At 56.5% G+C, this 22,259-nt stretch overlaps 1 long non-coding RNA gene across 1 annotated transcript; it reads right to left on the reverse strand.

Annotated features, from left to right (window-relative positions):
* Window positions 1-1,055: 1,055 nt before the first annotated feature.
* On the reverse strand, window positions 1,056-21,916 carry LOC123575286 (uncharacterized). Its single transcript, XR_006700554.3, has 3 exons — window positions 21,723-21,916; window positions 20,101-20,207; window positions 1,056-1,433 (listed from the first exon to the last, which is right to left on the reverse strand). It is a non-coding gene; the product is annotated as an uncharacterized lncRNA (long non-coding RNA).
* Between the last annotated feature and the right edge of the window lie 343 nt (window positions 21,917-22,259).

Raw genomic sequence — 22,259 nt, forward strand, 5'->3', positions numbered from 1 at the left:
TCACTGAGCCCAGCAGTGCTGCCTCAGTGTTGTGTTCCTCAGGCCCCTGGGAAGAAAATTGCTGAGAAATCTCTTCATGGAATCTCTAAAACCCTGAAGCACTGTGTGTGGTGCTGGCTTTGTGGCGGTTTCAGGCCTTGGCGGAGGGCATGGGGCGGGGAGAGGCTGGGGCCATCTCCTCCCTCTGCCTGAGCAGGAACCAGCGTCTGCAGACCTGGCTGGAATGCGCATGGAGGGGGGCGCACGCTCTCCTGGGGGGTCACAGACTCCGCCTGCCCTGCAGGGTCTGCTGTGCACCCCCCACCCCCAGTCCTTGGCTGAGGAGGGTGCTGGGGACCCCTCAGTGCTGGCCGCTGTGCTGACGCAGCCTGGGGCAGCTGGGGAGACGCTTTGCCCTCAGTGCACTGCCCTCCTGGTGCCCTCTGGGCCACGGTGGGCGGAGCGGCCACTCTGCATGGACCCTTCTGTTCTTGGGGGTCCTACCCCCTACTCCTGGGGGAACAGGTGCAGAGAAGAGGAGCCTGGGATTGCCACAGAGCAGGCTCTACCCTGCCAGGGACCCCCTTCACGCCCCCAACGTGGAGCTGGGCAGCAGGCAGCAGAGAGGCCACAGCCTGGGAGCAGCCAGGGCCAAAGCCAACCCTTAGCTTTCAGAGTGGGAAACTGAGGTCCCAGGAGGGGCAAGGGCTTGTCCTAGGCCCTCAGGGAGGAAGGCAAGGACCTCCACCCATCAAGGGCTCGGTGTGGCATTCCAGGCCGCTTCCTTGATGAAGCCCCTCTTGGTGGGGGCTGAGACAGCCCCAGGCGGGGAGCAGTGCCCTGGCTCCACACAGAACCAAGGCAGCTTCCCACCCACCACCACAGCAAGGCTCACAGCATGCCCCTCCCCAGCTGTGAGCACAGGTTCATGTTCATACACATGCTCACACACAGCCACACTCACTCCCCAGCAAGCCCCAGCCTGCCTCCCGCAGTCCTGTTGGCCTCCATTCCCACCCAGATCCCACCCAGGCTTCATCTCAGGGGTCCCTGACAGACGAAGACAGGTGCGTGGCTGGATAAGTTGCAGTGGTTTATTCGGGGGCTCCACTGGGGCCAACACAGGGGTGAGTGGGGTCCACGCAGAGGGGGACAGCAGGCAGCTGTGAAGCTCTCGCTCAGCTGGGGCCAACACAGGGGTGAGTGGGGTCCGCGCAGGGGGGGACAGCAGGCAGCTGTGAAGCTCTCGCTCAGCTGGGGCCAACACAGGGGTGAGTGGGGTCCGCGCAGGGGGGGACAGCAGGCAGCTGTGAAGCTCTCGGGACCAGTGCAGGCCAGGTGACGGCATCAGCTGGCAACGCAGTGGACTCCATCAGCTCCCAGCTCCGGACCAGGATGGGTGCTCGGGGCTGGAGAGCCCACATCACAGCCAGCTGAGGGTTCAGCGGCCCATGCTGCAGATGAGAAAGTGGAGGCTCAGACGGGGCCCTGACCAGGTGACAGGGAGAGCCCAAGCTGCCAGAGGGTGGGTGAGAAGTACCTGGGCCTGGTCTGGGGCTGACAGTGGAGGTAGGGCCCTGAGAGGGGAGTGGCCACCTGCAGCTGCAGGGGCCAGCCCAGACTCTCCCAGCCCTGGTCAGGCTCCACGCAGGCCTCGGTCACCTGTCCCCACGCTCAGCACCATCCCCTGCCCTGCACTCCATCCCTGCCCAATCCATCCCTCCCGGCCGCATCCATGTGCCCAGGCTGGGGACGCCTGTGGCTAGAGCCTTCCCGAGTCCACTGGAGTTCCCCAGGCCCAATTCAGCAGGCTCTGCCTGGCGCACCCACCAGCTCTCCCTCTCCTGGGCACACCCTCCATCTGACTTCAAAGCCAGAGGCCCACGAGAGGACCCTCGCTCTTCCCCAGCCCCTTCCTCTCCCCTCCTCCTCCCTCTCTCCAATCCTTCCCCCTCTCCCTCCCTCTCAATCCTTCCCCCTCTCCCTCCCTCTCCCGTCCCCTCTCCTTCTCTTCCCTCCCTCCCTGCCTTTCTCCAATCCTTCTTCCTCCCCTTCCCTCTCTCTCCTCCCCCGTCCCTCTCTTCCCTCCCTCCTTCTCCCCCTCCCTCTCTCCCATCTTTCCTCCTCCCTCTCTCCTCTCCCTCCTCCTCCCCTCCTTCTCTCAAATCCTTCCTCTTCCCCCTCCCTCTTCCCTCCCCCTCTCTCCCATCTCTCACCCTCCCCTCCCTCTCCCCAATCCTTCCTCCCCTCCCTCCCTTCCCCTTCCTCTCTCCCCTCCCTCTGCTCTTCCTCTCCCCCCTCCCTCCCCCTTCCTCCTCTCCTCCCACTCTCCCCTCCCTCCCTCCCTCTTTAATCCTTCCCTGCCAGGGAAATCCTGGGTGGACTCCGGGGCTGGAGAGAATGTCCCTCCTCCAGCTCCTCTCCTGGGGAGCAGGCCACTTGCTTCTGAGGCCCCATCCCGTGCCCCTCTAGCCTTGGGCAGACAGCAAGGGGGCAGCTGCTACTTCTCCGTACTTTTCCATGATGACTTTTTTGCAGCGAGCATGTATCATTTTTGCACGACCAATAAATCTATTTTCAAAAGAAAAACTGAAAACCCCTATAAAAGTCCAATAAGGACAAAATGCCAGTTGCCTGGCCGTGGGCAGAGGCAGCTGGAGACAGGGCTGTGGGCAGCGAAGTCCCTGGGGCCAGGAGCTGGGCCTTCTGGAGGAGCAGAGGGAGGAGGCAGCCAGGGAGGGGGCCCCTCAGGACTTGGTGGCAAACTCACTGCTGGCTCCCCGAAATCCGATTACCACAGGAAGCAGGGAGGCGAGGGCAGGGCGAGGCCGTGGGCCTAGGCCAGTGAGGGGCCTCTTGGGTGCTGAGCCAGGTGCCCAGCAGGTGGCCCAGTGATGTGCAGGCAGCTCCTGCAGGGCCGAGCTGGGCCAAGGCACCTGGTGCTGTGGGGTTCCCCATCAGAGCCCAGCCCCCCGGGAAGCCCTGGCCTTTCCAGGATTCTCCCCAAAGTGCCAGTCCCTGGAGACACCTGTCCTGCCCTCAAAGCTCTCCATAGTGAGTATGGAGAGGGGGTCCTCAGGGCTGGCAAGAGGCATGGCCAGGGTCTGAGGGCATCAGGGCTCAGGGACCGGCCAACTCAGACATAGCCAAGGTCCAGGGAGCAGGCGATGACACTGGGTGTGGCCTGCCTGGCCCTGGGAACCCAGAAGGGAGGACTGGCGGCCACTGCAGGGCTGCAGCTGGAGTCAGAGCAGACCCCGCTCCCCGCCCACAGCCCAAGCCTGGCCCCATCCACACCGCAGTGTCTCCCTGGACCCTTCACTCCAGCCTGGGGCTCGGCCTTGGCACATCCAGAATCCCCTTGAGGCTGCCCCACCCCCTACCACCTCCTCTCCCCGCCACCCCGGATTCGGGATGGTCCCTGTCTGTGCCCCACTGCACCCAGTCCCTGGATCCCTCAGGATATTTCTCCAATCATTCTTAAAACATGGCCCCTCACTTCCTGCCCAGAACTCTCTGGGCTCTGCCAGGCCCAAGGTCTACCTTGCGCTGGGCCCGGGCTGTTCCCTCTGCTGGAATGATTTTCCCTGCACCTCGCTCTCAGTGAGGCCTGTTTAAAATCACAACCAGCCTCACTCCAGCCCCTGCTACGGTCTGAGTGTTTGTGTCCCTCCAAAACTTAAACGTGAAAATAACCCCCAGGGTGATGGTGTGAGAGGTAGGGCCTCTGGGAGGTGCTGTGGTCCTGAGGGTACAGCCTCCTCGTGGGATCCAGGCCCCAAGAGCTCCCGCCCTCCCTCTGCCACGTGAGGATGTAGGAGAGGTCGCCCTCAGCAGCCTGGAAGGGCCCCATCAGAACCCAACCCTGACAGCACCCTGATCTGGGACTTCCAGCCTCCGGGGCAAAGGGTAGTTTCTTCTGTGGTTGAAGCCACCTGTGGTGCTTGGTTACGGCAGCTGAGCTGATGAGGACTTCCCATTGATAAGGGCTCCCTCCACCAGCACTTCCCACCTCAGGGGCTTCACCTGTGGCCTCATCACACTCTCTGTCCATGCTCCTAGCCAGATGGTTGCGCCTGCAGGCAGAGACCTGTCCTGTCCACGGAGGTGTCCACGGAGGTGTCCCTGGGCCCAGGCCAGGGCCTGCACAGACACCATGAATGTGTATCTATCGAGTGAACAAATCTGTAATGTGCACGGCTGTTTCCAACTCCCAGGCACTGCACTGCTCTGGCAGAGTGACTGCCGCACCAGGATCCAGCTGTGTTCGGAGGGACCCCCCACTTCCTTACTGCCTGGGGATGAGGGTGGGGGCACCCCAAGGATGGTGGTGCTCAGCGTGCCCCTCAACACAATGCAAAGTCCTGGTGTCAGTGGACAGGGTCTAATGAGAGGTGGCAGCAGTGGTGGTCAGGGGCAGCCTTGCAATGCCTGACGCCCCCATCTTCTGGCCAGAACTGCCCCTCCCATCCCCATGTGTGTCCCCCAAGATTGGGAACTGGGTCTCGTCCATTGCCCTTGTCCACCACCACCGCTCGGCCTCCCCACACACACTCTGTCTAAGCCAGGGCAGCAGGGCCCAGCTGTGAACCTAAGAACACCCAGGAGAGCTGTCCCCCATGACCTACCAGGGAGTTCTCCCTGCCCTCACACCTGGAAGGCAGACTGAGCTGAGAGAGGGGAAGGGCAGGCCAAGGGAGCAGCAGCCTGGGAGGGAAGTCCCCGCCCCACCCAGCACGCACCGGCGAGAGGCCGGCTGGCAGTGGCAGCCCCACGTGGGCACCTTTGCTGAGGCTGCCAGCTCAGCCCCACCCAGCTGGGCCTGGACACGCCCTTCAGCATCTAGTGCGGGCCACGTTCCCTGAGCTCTGGAGCCTCGGTGGTCAATGGGCCAACCCTCCGCCTGCACCCCAGGCTGGCTTCATGGTGCTGTGGAATTCCGGGAGAAGCCTGGCTGGGGACCCAGAGATGGATGGCCCTCGGGCCCTCTGCAAAGCCAGCCCAGCCTCTGCCTGCCTCAGCAGATGGCATGTGGCACCTGCTGGCTGAGTGGCCCTGTGACGGGGCAGATCTGAGGGGGAGAGCTTCCCGTGGCATCCTCTAGGCCCAGGCCGTGAGCCTTCCCCTCTCCCTGCTGCCCCTCAGCCCCAGTTCCTCCAGATCCCTAGCTGGGTCTCTTCACCCCTAGGGCCCAGCGTAGAAGCAGCTCCCACCTCCGCCATGGTGCCCCTGCCCCTTCTCTGAGGGCTGAGCCTCGGCCATATGGCACTGGAATGAATGCCGCTGGGGAGACCTTTGGATTGGAACAGATGGGCGGACGCTGGCGCAGTGCAGAGAGGCAGGGGCCGGGCCAGGGGCTGGGGGTGTGGGGCTGGGAAGGATGAGGTCCGGGCTCTCCCTGATTGGCTGAGCAACACAGGTATAGTCACTGGGACCTGAGGAGCTGCCTGGGCTCTGGCGTCCTCTGGCCGTAGGCTCGGGGGCCCAAGAGGGGTCTCTAGGAAGATGCTACTGCAGGGTTTTGGAAATTGACTCTCAGGGAGATGGGGCTGGAGGGTGTCGGCCTCCCGGCCTGGCACAGCAGCATAAAACCCCCTGTCCCACCCCGCCCCTCCCTGCACTGGTCAGCAGCCTGGGCATAGGGCACAGGGCACTGCCTCGCTCCATACTCTCCCTCCTGCCTGAGAGGAGCAAAGCCTGGGGTGGGAGATGAGCAGAGGCACAGACTCAGGCCGGCCTGAAGTCCTTGGCAAGGATCAACCCCTCTGACCTGCCCCCATATCTGTAAAATGGGCAGATACTTGGCACTGACCCTGCCTGGTTGTTTATCCTCCTCTCAGTCAACAAATCTGCCTCAGGTGTCCCTGGGCCCCACACTGGTCTGGACACCAGACAACAGGGAACCAGGGTTTAGGCCCCCATCAGAGGGGAGATAAAACAGGGAGAGGAGATGGTAGGTGAACGGTCATGGAGAAACTGCCTAAGGGCCAGGCGTGGTGTCTCATGCCTGTAATCCCAGCATTTTGGGAGGCCAAGGAGGGCAGATCACGAGGTCAGGAGATCAAGACCATCCTGATCTGTCCCACCAGATCAGGATGAAACCTTGTCTCTACTAAAAATACAAAAAATTAGCCAAGCATGGTGGCACACACCTGTAATCCCAACTACTCAAGAGGCTGAGGCAGGAGAATCACTTAAACCCTGGGAGGTGGAGGTTGCAGTGAGCCGAGATTGTGCCACTGCACTCCAGCCTGGGCGACAGAGCAAGACTCTGTCTCAAAAAAAAAGAAAGAAACAAAAGAAGGAAGGAAGGAAGGAAGGAAGGAAGGAAGGAAGGAAGGAAGGAAGGAAGGAAGGAAGGAAGGAAGGAAGGAAGGAAGGAAGGAAGGAAGGAGGGAGGGAGGGAGGGAAGGAAGGAAGAAGGAAGGAAGGAAGGAAGGAAGGAAGGAAGGAAGGAAGGAAAGAAAAAGAAGAAAGAGAAAGAGAGAGAGAAAAAGAGAAAGAGAGAAAGAGAAAGAAGAAAGAAAGAGAAAGAAAGAAAGAAAGAAAGAAAGAAAGAAAGAAAGAAAGAAAGAAAGAAAGAAAGAAAGAAAGAAAGAAAGAAAGAAAGAAAGAAAGAAAGAAAGAAACTGCTTAAAGAATGGCTGACCCCAGAAAGGACTCTGGCCCCTCTGCTGCTGTCCATGGTGCTGAGAGCTTGAATGTTGGCCAGAGACGAGAGCCAGCAGGCCAACAGCAGGCAGGCAAGGGCAGGTGGTCATGGGCAGGGGTGAGCAGGGGCATCAGGAACACCGGAGGAGGGGCAAACAGGCCACTGCCAGGCCCAGCCACAACGATGGTGGAACCCTTGAACCATGCAGCCAGACCCCCAGACTCTGGCCTCACACTTCCCATGGTGCAGCCCAGGAAGCCCTCATGCGCCCTCCCTAGTGGCTGCCCCAGCAAGGATGGGGGGAGCCCAGAGCAGGCCCATTCCTCTTGCACAAGGAATGCTCAAACCAGTGATTACAGAATGAATGAATGGATGAGTGAATGACTGGGGTCTGGATGACCCCAGGACGGGAGAGGAGGAGGGCAGGGGAGGCCACAAACCACAGCAGGATCAGAGTTTGGTGTGTGACCTGGATGACCCAGGCTCCAGTCATTCATTTATTCACTCATTCATTCATTCATTCATTCGTTCGTTCGTTCTATAACCCCCATTCTGCCCTGAGCTAGCCAGACTCAGAGAGGTGCAGAGGCTTGCCTGAGGGTGCCCAGCAGGGTGGGGGCATAGCTCAGGTGACAGGCCTCATCCTCTGAGGGAGTGGCTGAGTCTCCCCTGGCTCTTTTCCAAACCCCCACCTCAGCTGGGGGGGATCTCTGGGGTAGCCTCCAGCTATGACTTGTCGGCCTTCCCTGGCTCCTGTGGGTCTTCAGTCCCAGGAAAAGGAGCCCTAGGGTGTAAGGAAGGCTCCAGGGGCACCGGTTGCCAGGGGAGCCTGGCAGGGATGGGCCCCACAGGTTGCTGGGTTAATACAAGACTTCAGTCTGAATTTCAGATAGACAAGGAATTACTGTCTTACTGTAAAAATATCCCAATTATTACACAGGAATTAATTATATTGGAAGATAATTTGTCCTTTACCTGAAATTCATATTGAATGGGACACGGGTTTCTTTTTGCTTTTGCTAAGACTGGCAATCTGGCAGGGGTGTGCATGGTCGGGCTCTACCCAGCACCTCCCAGTGCCCCTCTGCTCTGGCCCTGCCCCACCTGCAGGATCTGGGCTCCTACACTGAACACCGGGCCTGAGTCCGAGGGAGGAGCCACCCAGGTCACGAGATGCAGGTGAGATGGCCGAGTGACTCTGAACCTGTGCCAGGTGCCCAAAAGTCTCCAGGCCTGGCTGAGGATCCAGAGCCCAGATTCCAGCAACGGCTGCTCCAGCCTCAGTGGAGGCTGTCATGCAAGGGTCCCTGCTTTCTGTGCCTGCACCTTCCATCTTCCCCAGCTCGCCTGCCAGGGGCAGATGGCACCTCCTCTGCCTACTCCAGCCCCTGCCTTCCTGAATCCCAGTCACTGCCTCAAGGGCATCACCCCAGGGCCAGCCCTCCCACTCCACCCACCCCTGACCATGGCAATTCCCAGCTCCAAACACCCTCAATGTCTCTCTGATGATGGATTGAGTCTGAGCCCTTGAACGGGGCTCATCACCTAAAAGGTGGCTCTGACCTGCCCACCTTAGCTATGTCAGCATCAACTTTTTGTTCCAGGCAAACACAGTGTGCATGCACCATGCTTTCTGGCCTCGTCAATGAAGTGTCAGGGCTAGTCCATAGCCAGGCTTAGGTTCAGCCTGTGACCAAGGTCAGGGCTCAAAATGTAACTAGAATTAGGGTCAGTGTGTGACCAGGATCAGAGCTTAGTTTGTGACCAGGATCAGGGCTCAGGGTGTGACCAGGATCAGGGTTCAGAATGTGACCAGGATCAGGGCTCAGGGTGTGAGCAGGATCAAGGTTCAGGGTGTGGCCAGGGCCAGGGCTCAGGGTATCACCAGAATCAGGGTTCAGAGTGTGAACAGGATCAGGGCTCAGGGTGTGAGCAGGATCAGGGTTCAGGGTGTGACCAGGATCAGGGTTCAGTATGACCAGGATCAGGGCTCAGGATGTGAGCAGGATCAGGGTTCAGATTGTGGCCAGGGTCAGGGCTCACTGTATGACCAGGATCAGGGCTCCATGTGACCAGGCTCAGGTTCTGGGTATGAGCAGAATCAGGTTCAGTGTGTGAGCAGGATCAGGGCTCACTCAGTGTGTGATCAGGATCAGACTCAGTGTATGACCAGGATCAGGCTCAATGTGTGACCAGGATCAGAGCTTAGTGTGTGACCTCATCAGGGCTCAGGGTGTGAGCAGGATCAGGGCTCAGAGTGACCAGGATCAGGACTCAGAGTGTGACCAGAGTCAGGGCTCAACGTATGACCAGGATCTGGGCTCAGTGTGACCGGGATCAGGCTCAGGGTGTGAGCAGGATCAGGGTTCAGTGTGTGGCCAGGGTCAAGGCTCAGTGTGTGACCAGGGTCAGGGCTCAGCCTGTGACCAGGTCATATCCAGTGTCCACCCTGGAGAGCTGCCTGTTGAGGGCCGGACCACTTCGTGGGCTCCCTTGAGCTTCACTGTGTGGGTTTCTAGGCCCTCTTGGAGCACAGACCACTCAGAGCCTGGTCTGGCTGGGAATGTTGCCCATCCTTCAGCTCACTGCCAATGTCCCTCAGACATGTCCCACTCTCATCCCACTCACCACTCTGCCAAATAGCATGGGCCACCTCTCGATGACGAGCCTCAGCTGCCAGGGAGCTGTGAGCCCAGCATGAGCAGGCATCTGCCCCTGTTGACTGCCTGATGCCAGACCCACAGGCTGCCACCCAACACACTCAGGGTCCGAACGCCTAGGTGCCAGCCCCCTGTGAGAGGCTGGGCATGTGTGGCCCTGAGCCCTCCCCGCCCCACCCTGGGTGCAGGAGGGCCCTGGGGCCTTGAGGCCCTGCTCTGCTCGGGCAACTGGAGCACCCAGTGCATTCACATTCCACTGCTGACACTTTCCAAATATCTTATTAGAAATTAATATTTAATTCTCTTCTGTGGATTTAACTTAATTATTCAATTTATTATTGCAATTACTGAGAAGCACCCGGAAGCAAAATTGCTTGCTTTGGGCAGAGGAGACAGTCAAGGAGGCAGGAGTCTTGCCAAGCACATCCCAATTTCAGAATGAGCTTTGCAGCCTTCACCCCGGGGATGCCTCCTTGTGTCCCACTGAAGTCTCTCTTGCTGCAGTTAGGAAACAAAACTTCTTTTCCCTGTCATGGTTGGCTGAAGATGCTTCCTGTTCCCTGAGTGTCACCTCCTGGGTGGGACTTCCCTGGAGTGGAGCCAGAATCCCTGTTTCTGCTAAGAGGGGGACCCTGAAGGCAGCACCCCCATTTCTTCCTTCCATATCATGCTAGGGTTCACTGCCCAGACAGGCAGGAGGAAAAGGAGAGAGAGATGAGGAAGGAGGAGGAAGGCTGGGGAGAGAAGGATGGCAAGAGATGGAGGGGAGGGAGGGGAAGAGGAGGGGAGAGGAATGGGGGCCTTGTTTTTGCTACCACCCCCAGGCACAGCTTCTAATCCGGCCCTGCAGGTCAGTCCCGTATCTACAACCTTGCCCTCAGGGAGAGGCTGTTTCCCTTTACAGATTCCGGTACCAAAGCTCCAGGAAATGCGGTGATTTGTCCCTGGGCGCCCAGGTGGACCTGGCCAGGTCTCAAACCCAAGGCCATGGGCCACAGGGACGAGGTCTCCTGGCCAACACAGCCCTGCTACTGGAGAGGTTGCAGCTGCCCACAGTTAAGCCCCAGGGCCCCCTCCCCTCACCCGCCTTCCTGCCTGTCCATTTCCTGGGAGAAGAGCAGAGGTCCTGGGGGGACAGGGATGCAGGACTGCATGCCAGGGATGACCCTGAGTCCTACCTATGAGGACAGCTCTGCCCTTCCCCCCTGCCCCTCCAGGCCTCAGCCGTCCTTCTGGCTACCAGTCTCCTTCACCCCGAGGGCCCGCTGCCCAGGACAACCCGTGGGCTGCTGTGTGTTTGCTCCGGCCCACTGTGGATGGGCGCCAGCCCAGGCTGGGAGTCACATGCCAGCTGGGAACAGCAGGGGGTGGTGAAGAGACAGAGGGGAAAGGTGGGATCTGGGGTCCATTGGGGCCAGTCACTCTGTCCTGGTGTCTTGCTGGCCCAAAGGCCACATGGGAGCACCAGAAAGAAACCACCGCTGTGTCCCGCCGTGGGCCTCAGGGCCACAGAGCAGAGCGCCTGCAGCGTAACAGCAACGTAGCCCACGAGGGTAGCAGAGACGGGCAGTGAGCTCCATGGCCGTGACTGAATGAGGCCAGATGCCGGGCGGGCTGCAGGACCTCCTCTGTAATGCTCAGTGGCCCTGCAAGGTAGCACGCATGCCCCATTTCACAGATGAGGAAACGAAGGCTCAGAGAGGGGAAGCCCCATGTTGAGGCCCCACAGTGAGGAGGCTTCTGCTCCACAGTGCCCTCCACGGCCCGGCTCTGCTTCCAGCCCACTTGCCAGACTCTGCCCTCAGAGGTGGTACTCAGGGCAAACTCCATCTGCCCCAAGTCTGGAACTCTGGGAGGCTGGGTCTGGGTCCCGGGGAGAGATCTGGATGGGGAAGCCTCTGGAGAGCCACAGGAGACCTCAGGGAGCCTCTCACACCCCGAGGGCAGGGTCAGGCCCTGGTGGCTTCCAGGTTAGGCCAGGGAGGGCGGGGCCCCAGATCCAGACCCGGGACCAGGGAACCAGGCCCCCTTGGGCTTCTGATCTGCTCATCACAGAGGGGCATCTATGTTATCTCCCAGGCTTCTGAGTGAAAGGTGCCACCATGGTCACGCCCCAAAGACGGCATGCACTGAACTGTCCTGGGCCACCAAAAGGCAAACAGACCCTAGCACAAAGCCCCAACCGGCAGGCAGTGCAGCCCACCAGGCCTCAGGGTCACCAGACCCAAGCTAAAAACCTGGCCTGGCACCTGCTAGCTGTGCGACCTCGGGCTGAATACCGTACCTCCTGGCAGTGGAATGTGGGACCTGGCAGTCCCATAGAAGATTCTGTGAGATGAAGGATTGACGGAGAGAATCTGTGTAAAGTACTCACTCTTTGCTGGCATACAGCAAGCACTCAATAAATGGCAGCTGTGAGTGTGGTGCATTGTCACGTCCTGTAAATGCCTGGTGTGTGAACGCTCCTCCACTTAACCCCTTAAATGTTTTGTGCTTATGAAAAATATTTGATTGATCGTTGCCTGGATACTGTAATTTTCTATTTACTGGGGCCCAGGCTTGTGGCTCCAGGAGCCAGGGGCCCTCGGACAGGGATTTGCTCCCTGGGGCCCTCACTCACTCATTCACTCACTCATTCACTCACTCATCCACTCATTCACTCACTCATCCACTCATTCACTCATCCACTCATTCACTCACTCATCCACTCATTCACTCACTCATTCACTCACTCACTCATTCACTCACTCACTCATCCACTCATTCACTCACTCATTCACTCACTCATCCACTCATTCACTCACTCATCCACTCATTCACTCATCCACTCATTCACTCACTCATCCACTCATTCACTCACTCATTCACTCACTCACTCATTCACTCACTCACTCATCCACTCATTCACTCACTCATTCACTCACTCATCTACTCATTCACTCACTCATTCACTCACTCATTCACTCATTCATCCACTCACTCACTCATCCACTCATTCACTCATCCACTTACTCATTCACTCATCCACTCACTCACTCATTCACTCACCCACTCATTCACTCACTCATTCACTCACTCACTCATCCACTCATTCACTCACTCATTCACTCACTCATTCACTCATTCATCCACTCACTCACTCATCCACTCATTCACTCATCCACTTACTCATTCACTCATCCACTCATCCACTCACTCACTCATTCACTCACCCACTCATTCACTCACTCATTCACTCACTCACTCATCCACTCATTCACTCACTCATTCACTCACTCACTCATTCACTCACTCATCCACTCATTCACTCACTCATTCACCTCTCATTCACTCACTCATTCACTCACTCACTCATCCACTCATTCACTCACTCATTCACCTCTCATTCACTCACTCATTCACTCACTCACTCATCCACTCATTCACTCACTCATTCACTCACTCATCCACTCATTCACTCACTCATTCACTCATTCACTCACTCATCCACTCACTCACTCATTCACTCACTCATTCACTCACTCATTCACTCACTCACTCATCCACTCACTCATCCACTCATTCACTCACTCATCTACTCACTCACTCATTCACTCACTCATTCACTCACTCATCCACTCGTTCACTCACTCATTCACTCACTCATTCACTCATTCACTCACTCATCCACTCACTCACTCATTCACTCACTCATTCATCCACTCATTCACTCACTCATCCACTCATTCACTCACTCATTCACTCACTCATTCACTCATTCATTCACTCACTCATCCACTCATTCACTCACTCATCCAATCATTCACTCACTCACTCATTCACTCATCCACTCATTCACTCATCCACTCATCCACTCACTCACTCATTCACTCACCCACTCATTCACTCACTCATTCACTCACTCATCCACTCATTCACTTACTTACTCATTCACTCACTCATTCACTCACTCACTCATCCACTCATTCACTCACTCATTCACTTACTCATTCACTCATCCACTCATTCACTCATCCACTCATCCACTCACTCACTCATTCACTCATCCACTCATTCACTCACTCATTCACTCACTCATCCACTCATTTACTCACTCACTCATTCACTCATCCACTCCTTCACACACTCACTCATTCACTCACTCACTCATCCACTCATTCACTTACTTACTCATTCAGTCATCCACTCATTCACTCACTCAGTCACTCATTCACTCACTCACTCATCCACTCATTCACTCACTCATTCACTCACTCACTCATTCACTCACTCACTCATCCACTTACTTACTCATTCAGTCATCTACTCATTCACTCACTCACTCACTCACTCATCCACTCATTCACTTACTTACTCATTCAGTCATCCACTCATTCACTCACTCATTCATTCACTCACTCACTCATCCACTCATTCACTCACTCATTCACTCACTCATTCACTCACTCACTCATTCACTCACTCACTCATCCATTCATTCACTTACTCATTCAGTCATCCACTCATTCACTCACTCACTCATTCACTCATTCACTCATCCACTCATTCACTCACTCATTCACTCATTCACTCATCTACTCATTCACTCACTCATTCACTCATTCACTTACTTACTCATTCAGTCATCCACTCATTCACTCACTTACTCATTCACTCATTCACTCATCCACTCATTCACTCATTCACTCATCCACTCAATCATTCACTCACCCACTCATTCACTCACTCATTTACTCACTCACTTGCTCATTCACTCATTCACTCACCCACTCATTCACTCAGTTACTCATTCACTCACTCGCTCACTCATTCGCTCACTCACTCACTCATCCACTCACTCACTCATCACTCACTCTTTCACTCATTCACTCACTCATTCACTCTCACTCACTTATTCACTCACTCATTCCATCCTTTCCTGCAGAGAGATCACACCCCCAGGAGTTCACAGACAAGTCAACAGCTACCAAAGACCAATGTGGAAGGTGCTTCTGCGGGTGCAGGGGCTTGGGTCCTGGGATCCAGAGTGGGGAGATCATGGATAAGCAGAGAGGAGGCGCCCAAAACCCAGATCCCAAGGGCTCACCTCGCTTCTACAAGGTTCCACCAGCTCATTTCTGCAACAACCACATCTGAGAAATCTGAACGATACCACGTCCTTGCCACCCAGGGCACCAGCCCCGACTTGTAGCCCGACCGCCGAGGGAGCCCAGGCAGGGCTTTCTGAAGAGCCTGCTTGGGGCCATTTCGTCCTCTGAGAGCCATCAGTGCAGTCCTGAGGGATGCACCACCACCACAGCGTCCTCCTCACCCTGGCGTGTAGGGTCTGTGTCCCCATTACCCTGAGCCCAGCCCAGATCCTTCATCTACAGCAAGAGGCCTCCTCACCAAGCAATGGGGCCTGGAGAGGCTTCTGGAAACCCCAGCACAGGCCGGGGTGGGGTGGCTGGTGGGAAAAGGGGAGGCTCCAATACAGAGACGAAGGCTGGGACTCAGAATGGCTCCATCGAGTGCGGCAGGCAGGCTTTGCCCTAATGCCTGTCATGACTAAAGATGCCCCAAACCTGACTATGGACCCTAGCCACATACTGACCTCTGACCCTGGCCACATATGGAGCCTTGACCCTCACCATATGCTGACCTCTGACCCTAGCCACATGCTGACCTCTGACCCTTACCACATGCTGGGCCCTGCCCCTGATCCCAGACAAGCCTTCGCATTAGTTGTGAATTGGGTCCTGGGACCTGCAGATGAATGAGGCTGGCTGGGTGCAGTCCCTCCTCACCGTGGAGACTCACAGCACTTGCCAGGCCTACTTGGTGGCAGCCACTGTTCCCTTGTCAAAGGAGGGCCCTGTCTCGACTTCTTCCAGCTCCTGTGAGGGCCAGGCAGGAGGTGGACTTCCATGACCTGGTAGAGCTGAGCCCGAGCTGGGTTGTGGCTGTCAGAGCCAGGCAGGGGTTCTCTGGGGGCCTCTTGGAGCTCCCTGGCTGGCATGGCCTCGCCCGCCACTCTGAATGGGGTGTGTCCAGACCTGTGATTTCATTCACCACAATCTTGGGTGAGTCTGGGCAGAGCAGTCAGGATGCCGATGAGGCTAAGTCCACGGGGAGTGGGGCAGAGGGTGGGGCTGGGTGGCCCTGATTGATCCCTAGCAGGGGAGTGAAGGTGGGGCCAGCAAACCCCTTCCCCACATGGGCCTGCAGGCTGGGAGCTGCTCCCACCCCAGCAACAGAGCCAAGGGAGGCGTGGCTGCAGGCCTGTTCACCTCCCCTCAGCCCACATCCAAACTGCCAGGAGTCTCCCTGCTCGGCCCTGAGGCCCACTGTGCCTCTCCAACTTCTCCCTGCTGTCAGCCCCTGATGGTCGCCAAGCCTCCCTGCTCCCCCCAGACCCTCCTTACCCATGCAGATGTGGACATGGCTTGCCCTCGCTCCCACCCTCCCTGGCTTCGCCTGCCCTTGGAATACTCCACACTCTGAATCTCCAGCAAGACCCAGGGCTCTCCTGGTCTGGCCTCTGCTGCTGCCTCACCACCTTCTCTGCTCCTTGGCCCTGATCCTGCTGGGACCTCTCCACTGACAAGGCACCAGCGCTGCAGTGCTCCCTGACCCTGGCTCAGCCACCTTCTCCGCCTCCCATAACCATCCCCAACCCTCCCCTGCCAGGTGCTCACGTGGATGGCTATGCTGTAACTGTCCGTGTCCATCTGTCTCTCCTGCTGGGAGGCCAGGCACTCCTGGACCCTCTGCAGTCCTGCTGCTGGCTCCTGCCCTCTGCCTTCTGACCACAGGACATGGGTGCAGCTGGGCCACCAGGCCTCAGAGCAGTTCCACACCTCCTTGCAAGTGACTACAGGCAAACCATGTGCTGCCGGGCCCGTCTCCTCTGCAGGCTGGGACAGTGGTACCAGTGAAGCCCGCCCCACCGCCCGTGACGAGGCCAGCATAGGTAACATTTGCAAACCACAACCCGTCACTCAGATGTGGTGGCTTCCTGCGGCTGCTGCAACCGAGTACCATACGCGGGGGGCTCTAAACAACAGCCATGTGTTCTCTCATAGCCCGGGAGGTGAAGTCTGGGGTGGAGGAGTTGGCAGGGCCGTGTGTGCCAGGCTGGGTTCTTCCTTGCCCCGTCCAGCTTCGGGTGGTGCCAGGTGTTTCTGGGCTGGTGGTTGCGTCACCTCATCCCTGCTCCCTCTCCACGTGCCCTTCTTCTGTGGGTGTTTCTGTGTCCTCTCTTCCTCTCAGGATACCAGCTATCAGATTTAGGGCCCACCATAACCCGGTAAGACCTTATCTTAACTCATTACATCTGCAGAGAACCTGTTCCCAAATAAGGCCATGTTCACAGGTGTTGGGGTGGAGACCCTGATTTGGAGGAACAGGTCAGCTCTGTACAGGGGTGGTCACCATCACCACAGTAACTATTACTATGTCCAGGGCTGGTTTCTGGCTGGCTTGGGGCCACACCAGTGTGGGCGAGAGTGGAGGGGTACTGCTCGGAGTGTGGCCGGGCACACACACTGGCTTGCGCATACACGCAGCATGCATCGCAGAGGCGGCACCGGCTGCAGGCAGGGGTCCTCTCTGCAGCCCGGCTCCTGCACTTGAGCTACGATTGGCATCTCCCACCCATCTCTCAGCCCACGCTGTCCTGCTTGCGTCTGCCCCTATTGCTTGTTCTTCTGTGGATCCTTTCCCAGAGAACCTTTACTTCCAGGACTCAGAGCTGGGAAGGGGACCCTGATGGCCCCCAGAGACAGGATTCTGTCCAGACCCCACACTCAGAGCCCCCTCAGGCCACCCACTCTGCTCAGCCTCACTCCTCTGGCTAAAAAGCATGGGCTCTGGAGTCCTGGGGGGCTGAAGGAATGGGGTCACTGCCCCAAGCCCAGGACTAATAGAGGCAGAAGCCTGGGCTCCTCAAGGAGGTTCTCCCCAAGAACCTCCAGAGAGAGCCTGGCAGGACCACAGCAGTTCCTGGCATAAGGAAGCAGCAGGGGTCAAGAAGGGCTCCCCATGGCAGGGCCCTACCTAGGGCTCAAAGGCCCATTTCCTTCCTGGGGGTCCTGCAGCACCTCACTTGCTCCCTGGGCAAGCTGCTGAGCCTCATCCAGAAAACAGACACGATAACATGTCCCTCACTGCACCCACAACCCCAGTGACAGTCAGGACCACCACTGCACCCATATGACAGTGATAGCCAGGCCCCCCACTGCACCCACACAGCAGTGACAGCCAGAACCCCCACTGCACCCACAACCCCAGTGACAGCCAGGGCCCCCACTGCACCCATACCCCAGTGACAGCCAGGTCCCCCACTGCACCCACACAGCAGTGACAGCCAGGATCCCCACTGTACCTGCACCCCAGTGACAATCGGGACCCCCCACTGCACCCACAACCCCAGTGACAGCCAAGACCCACATCCTGCCCACAATCTCAGTGACAGCCAAGAACCCCAATGCACCCACACCCCAGTGACAGCCAGGACCCCTTTCCTGCCCACAACTCCAGTGACAGCCAGGACCTCCATCTTGCCCATAGCCCCAGTGACAGCCAGGACCTCCACTGCACCCACACAACAGTGACAGCCAGGACCCACACTACACCCACAACCACAATGACAGCCAGGCCCCCATTTCTGCCCATAACCCCAGTGACAGCCAGCCCCCCCATTCTGCCCACAGCCCCAACACCAGCAGCTCTGGACACCAGGAGTTCTCTTTGCCATCCAGGATTTTAGTAGCAAAACCTCAGCTGACCCAAATGAGGCAAGGTCACTTGGGGTCTTCACGTGCCCTGCCTAATGTGAACACACAGAAGCCTTGCTGTGAGGGGATGAGCTGACTGGGGAGACCCCAGGGATGCGACACAATATCTGGAAGGTTCACAGTGTGTCTTCACACAAATCCAAGACCTACTGAGTCCATGCTCTCCTGGCCATGCTGGCCCCGACGCCTGGACTCTGCTTCCGCACTCCTCAGGAGGCTACAGGATTTAGATAATGGATGTATAACGCATGGCCTGGCACACAGTAGACCAACCATGGGAGTCTCCAGTGCTCAGTAAGACTCGAGTAGGGCAGCCTTGAGTGAGAAGCTGAGTACTGCAGAACTGAGCAAGGGTGGCATCCACCCTGCTCCCTTGCCAGCCTTCCCGGAGTTTATGGAGAGCAACTGAGCCTCCAGCCCACCAGCAGCCAGCACCAGTGTCAGCCACATGCAGATCCAGCTTTGAATGGATCCTTCAGCCCCATCTGAGTCTTCAGATGACGTAGCCCTGGCCAACATCTACCTGCAGCCTCACAAGAGACCCGGAGCCAGAGCCACCCAACTAAGCCACTTCCAAATTTTGACTCACAGAAACTGTGAGATAACAAACATTGACTTGGTTTCAGCCACTAAGCATTAAGCTAATTTGGCATGCAGTATCAGTAATGGATATACATGCTTCACATGCTTCAAAGGCTCCACTGACACTAAAGGCCTTCCCATGTTCTGTCCCAGCCCTGACCAGCTGCAGCCCAGGGCCCTGTGTCCTGGGGACAGCCATGCTCCAGTGCCAGCCATGTGTCTCAGTACCCACTCCTCCCTGCCTACAGGAGCTGGTGAAGCTTCCTGGTGAGCTCTCCTCACTGGTGCCTCATTCCCTTCCTCTGGGCTCCGAATGCACACTCACCACATGGCCCAGCATGCTCTGTGCACTGATTGCTAGCCCCAGAGGAATTGCCAGTCATAAACTTCTGGAGGTCAGTGCCTAGGAAAAGGGAGGCTTCAGGGTGGCCTTGCCCCAGTGGCTCTGAGTTGCAAGAACACAGGGCACCCCTCTGCCATGTGCACCACTGGGACCCTAGAGCCCAGCCCGTGCCTAACACACAGGAGGTGCTCAACAAACACATAGAGGATGATGAAGGAAGGAAGAATGAATGGATGCAAGCAAGGAAGGACAGAAAGATGGATGATGGGTGGATAGGTGAGAGATGAATGGATGGGTAGAAGGATGAATGGTGGACGGGTGGATAGATGGACAAACAGATAGTGTACAGGTGGATGGGTGGATGGTAGCTGGGTGGACGGATGAACAGATGGTGGATGGGTGGATAGAGGGGTGGATGGGTTGATGGATGGATGGGTGGATGAGTGGATAGATGAGTAAATGGTGGATAGATGGATGGATGGATGGATAAATGGATGGTGGATGGATAGATGGATGGATAGTGGGTGGGTAGATAGATGGGTGGATGGTGGGTGGATGAATGGAAGGTAGATGGATGGACAGGTGGTGGATGGGTGGATAGATGGGTGGATGAGTTGATGGATAGATGGGTGCATGAGTGGATAGATGGGTAAATGGTGGATGGATAAATGGATGGTGGATGGATAGATGGATGGATAGTGGGTGGGTGGAGAGATGGGTGGATGGTGGATGGATGAATGGAAGGTGGATGAATGGATGGACAGATGGTGGATGGGTGGATAGAAGGATGGACAGTGGGTGGATTGATGGATGGATGGTGGATGGATGAAAGGATGGATGGTGGGTGGGTGGATGGATGGATGGATGGTAGATGGATGGATGGATGGATGGATGGTTGATGGGTGGATGGATGGATGGATGGCAGATGGATAGATGGGTGGATGGTGGATGGGTGGATGGTTGGACAGAGGGATGGTAGATGGGTGGATAAATGGGTGGATGGATAGATGGATGGAGGTGGATGGTTAGATGGATGGTGGATAGGTGAATGAATGGATGGTGGATGTGCAAATGAATGGATGGTGTAGGCGCAGGTAGGGCACTCACCACGGGTGGCATCACTTTCAAACAGAGGTGACGATGATGATGATGATGACAAGCAGGGCAGTGACTCCAGCTGATAGGAAGTAGCACTTGATCTTGTGTCTCTGGAACTGGGAGAGAGAGAGAGGTGGTTTCCATATCCTGGTCCTCCAACCTCCCATCCTCAGGGGGCATTTGGCTTGTGCATACTTTGGGCCGTGGCATGCAGGGGCTGAGCCCACCCTGGGGCAGGGTCCAGACAGAACCTGTGTCTTGCAAGGGGCTCTGACCTGAGCTGGCATGCCTGTTTATTGAAGGACTGCTCTGGGCTGGCTCTGGAACCAGGTTCAAAGGGAGGGAGGCAGGAGACTCAGCTTAAGCTTAAGCTCCAGAGTCAGCCAGGCATGGGTGTGATTCATGCTTTGTCCATCTTGAGCTGAGGGATCTCAGCTGTTTCCCTTCTTGGTACCTTAAATTATTTTGTAAGGATAGGATGATGCCATGGACTTCATGGAGACATTTGAAAGCCTTAAAATTAAGGTGATGCCTGGAAACTACATAGCCTGGGGCCTGGCGAATGCCAGACACATAGTCCTCACCAGATAGTCTTACTTGTATATTCTTGTGACTATTACTGATTTAACAAATTCTGGACCCACCATCAAAGGTCTCATGGAGGAGAAAGACATTGATCTGTGCTAGGGGACTGATTAAAGAGGAATTGGGGGGCTTCCTGAAGAAGGATATGCTTCATTCAGGTCCTGAATGTGGGGTGGGAAATCCCTAGGCAGACCAGGGGGTGAAACGCAAGGGATTAAGGGAGAACCCAGAGAAAACTTGGAGCTTAAATAAAATGGTAAGTACCAAGTATCCAAATCAGGGAACAGGGGACAGGGAATGGGAAGGGAGACAGGTTGGGATGAGACAGTCCTGCAAATTGTGAAGGAGTTTCAACACCACCCCTAGATAGCAGGGAAGACAGGAATTTAGAGCAGAAGAGTGACATATTTAGCAGTGTGTTGTTGGAGGGGGCACTCAGGGAGCCAGACAAGAGGTTAGGTAGAAAAGAGATCTGAGACAAGGATGCCAGACAGGAGGAAGACTGATGTGTCCGTGAAAGATGGGCAGGGGCCTGGAGGAGGGCAGAGAAGGGAGGGTCAGATGGAACAGAGTCAAAACCAGAAGGTGGAATCCTCATAACCTAGGATTGACTGGATAGGCGAGAGGAGTGAAGCATAGAGGACAAGCCAAGGACAACCGAGTATCCCCGGTTACCCCTCTGAGTCATCAGTTAAATGTTGGGATGAAAATCCATTAATGCATCTATCCACTCATCCATCCATCCATCCATCTACCCACCCATCCATCCACTCATCTACCCATCAATTCATCTATCCATCCATCCATCTATCTACCCACCTATCCATCTACCCATCTACCCATCAATTCATCTATCCATCCATCCATCCATCCATCCATCCATCCATCCATCTACCCACCTCTCCATCCATCCATTCATCCATCCAAACATACACCCATTCATCTACCCACCCATCTATCCACCCATCCTTCTATTCAGCTATCCATCAACTGCCTCAATTAAGGTGCCACTGTCATTCCACCTTACAAGGGACCCACATACTGACCTGAAAATGAGCAATTGCTGAAACAGCACCGCTTCCCAGCCTTGGGAAACATGTTGCTACCTGTGTTCTTGGCCAGGACACTGAAGCTCAAAAAGGTAGAGACCTGCCCAGGCTTCACAGTGTGTGGCAGATCTGAGGTTCAGGTCTCTCTCCTTGTAGCTGTTGTCACAAAGTCATGCTGCTGCCTGGACATCCTAGGATGTGGGCAGGGTGATGAGGGGTGGAGGGGGTGGAAGGAAGGGGACAGGAGTCCAACAGTGAATCAGACAAAGCCCTCAGCTTACCGGTGGGGGTGGGGAGGGCAGTCAACCCTCCTGGCAGGGACAAGGCTCTGCATCAGTGCACAGGACAAGGTGCTCTGAATTAAGGACAACTTCAGGACCCATGACAGTGCCCATGGCTTGGGCACTGGGGTTTGTGGGTGGCCAGTGTCTGTAGGGTCCATGGTCCCCTCACCAGCATCATCCCAGTCAGCAATACAGCTGCCCTTTCCTGAGCATCATCCCCCACCACAGCACAGAGGTGGTCCCACCAACA

The sequence above is a fragment of the Macaca fascicularis genome, chromosome 8 (assembly GCF_037993035.2).
Source record: "Macaca fascicularis isolate 582-1 chromosome 8, T2T-MFA8v1.1".
Taxonomy (NCBI): domain Eukaryota; kingdom Metazoa; phylum Chordata; class Mammalia; order Primates; family Cercopithecidae; genus Macaca; species Macaca fascicularis.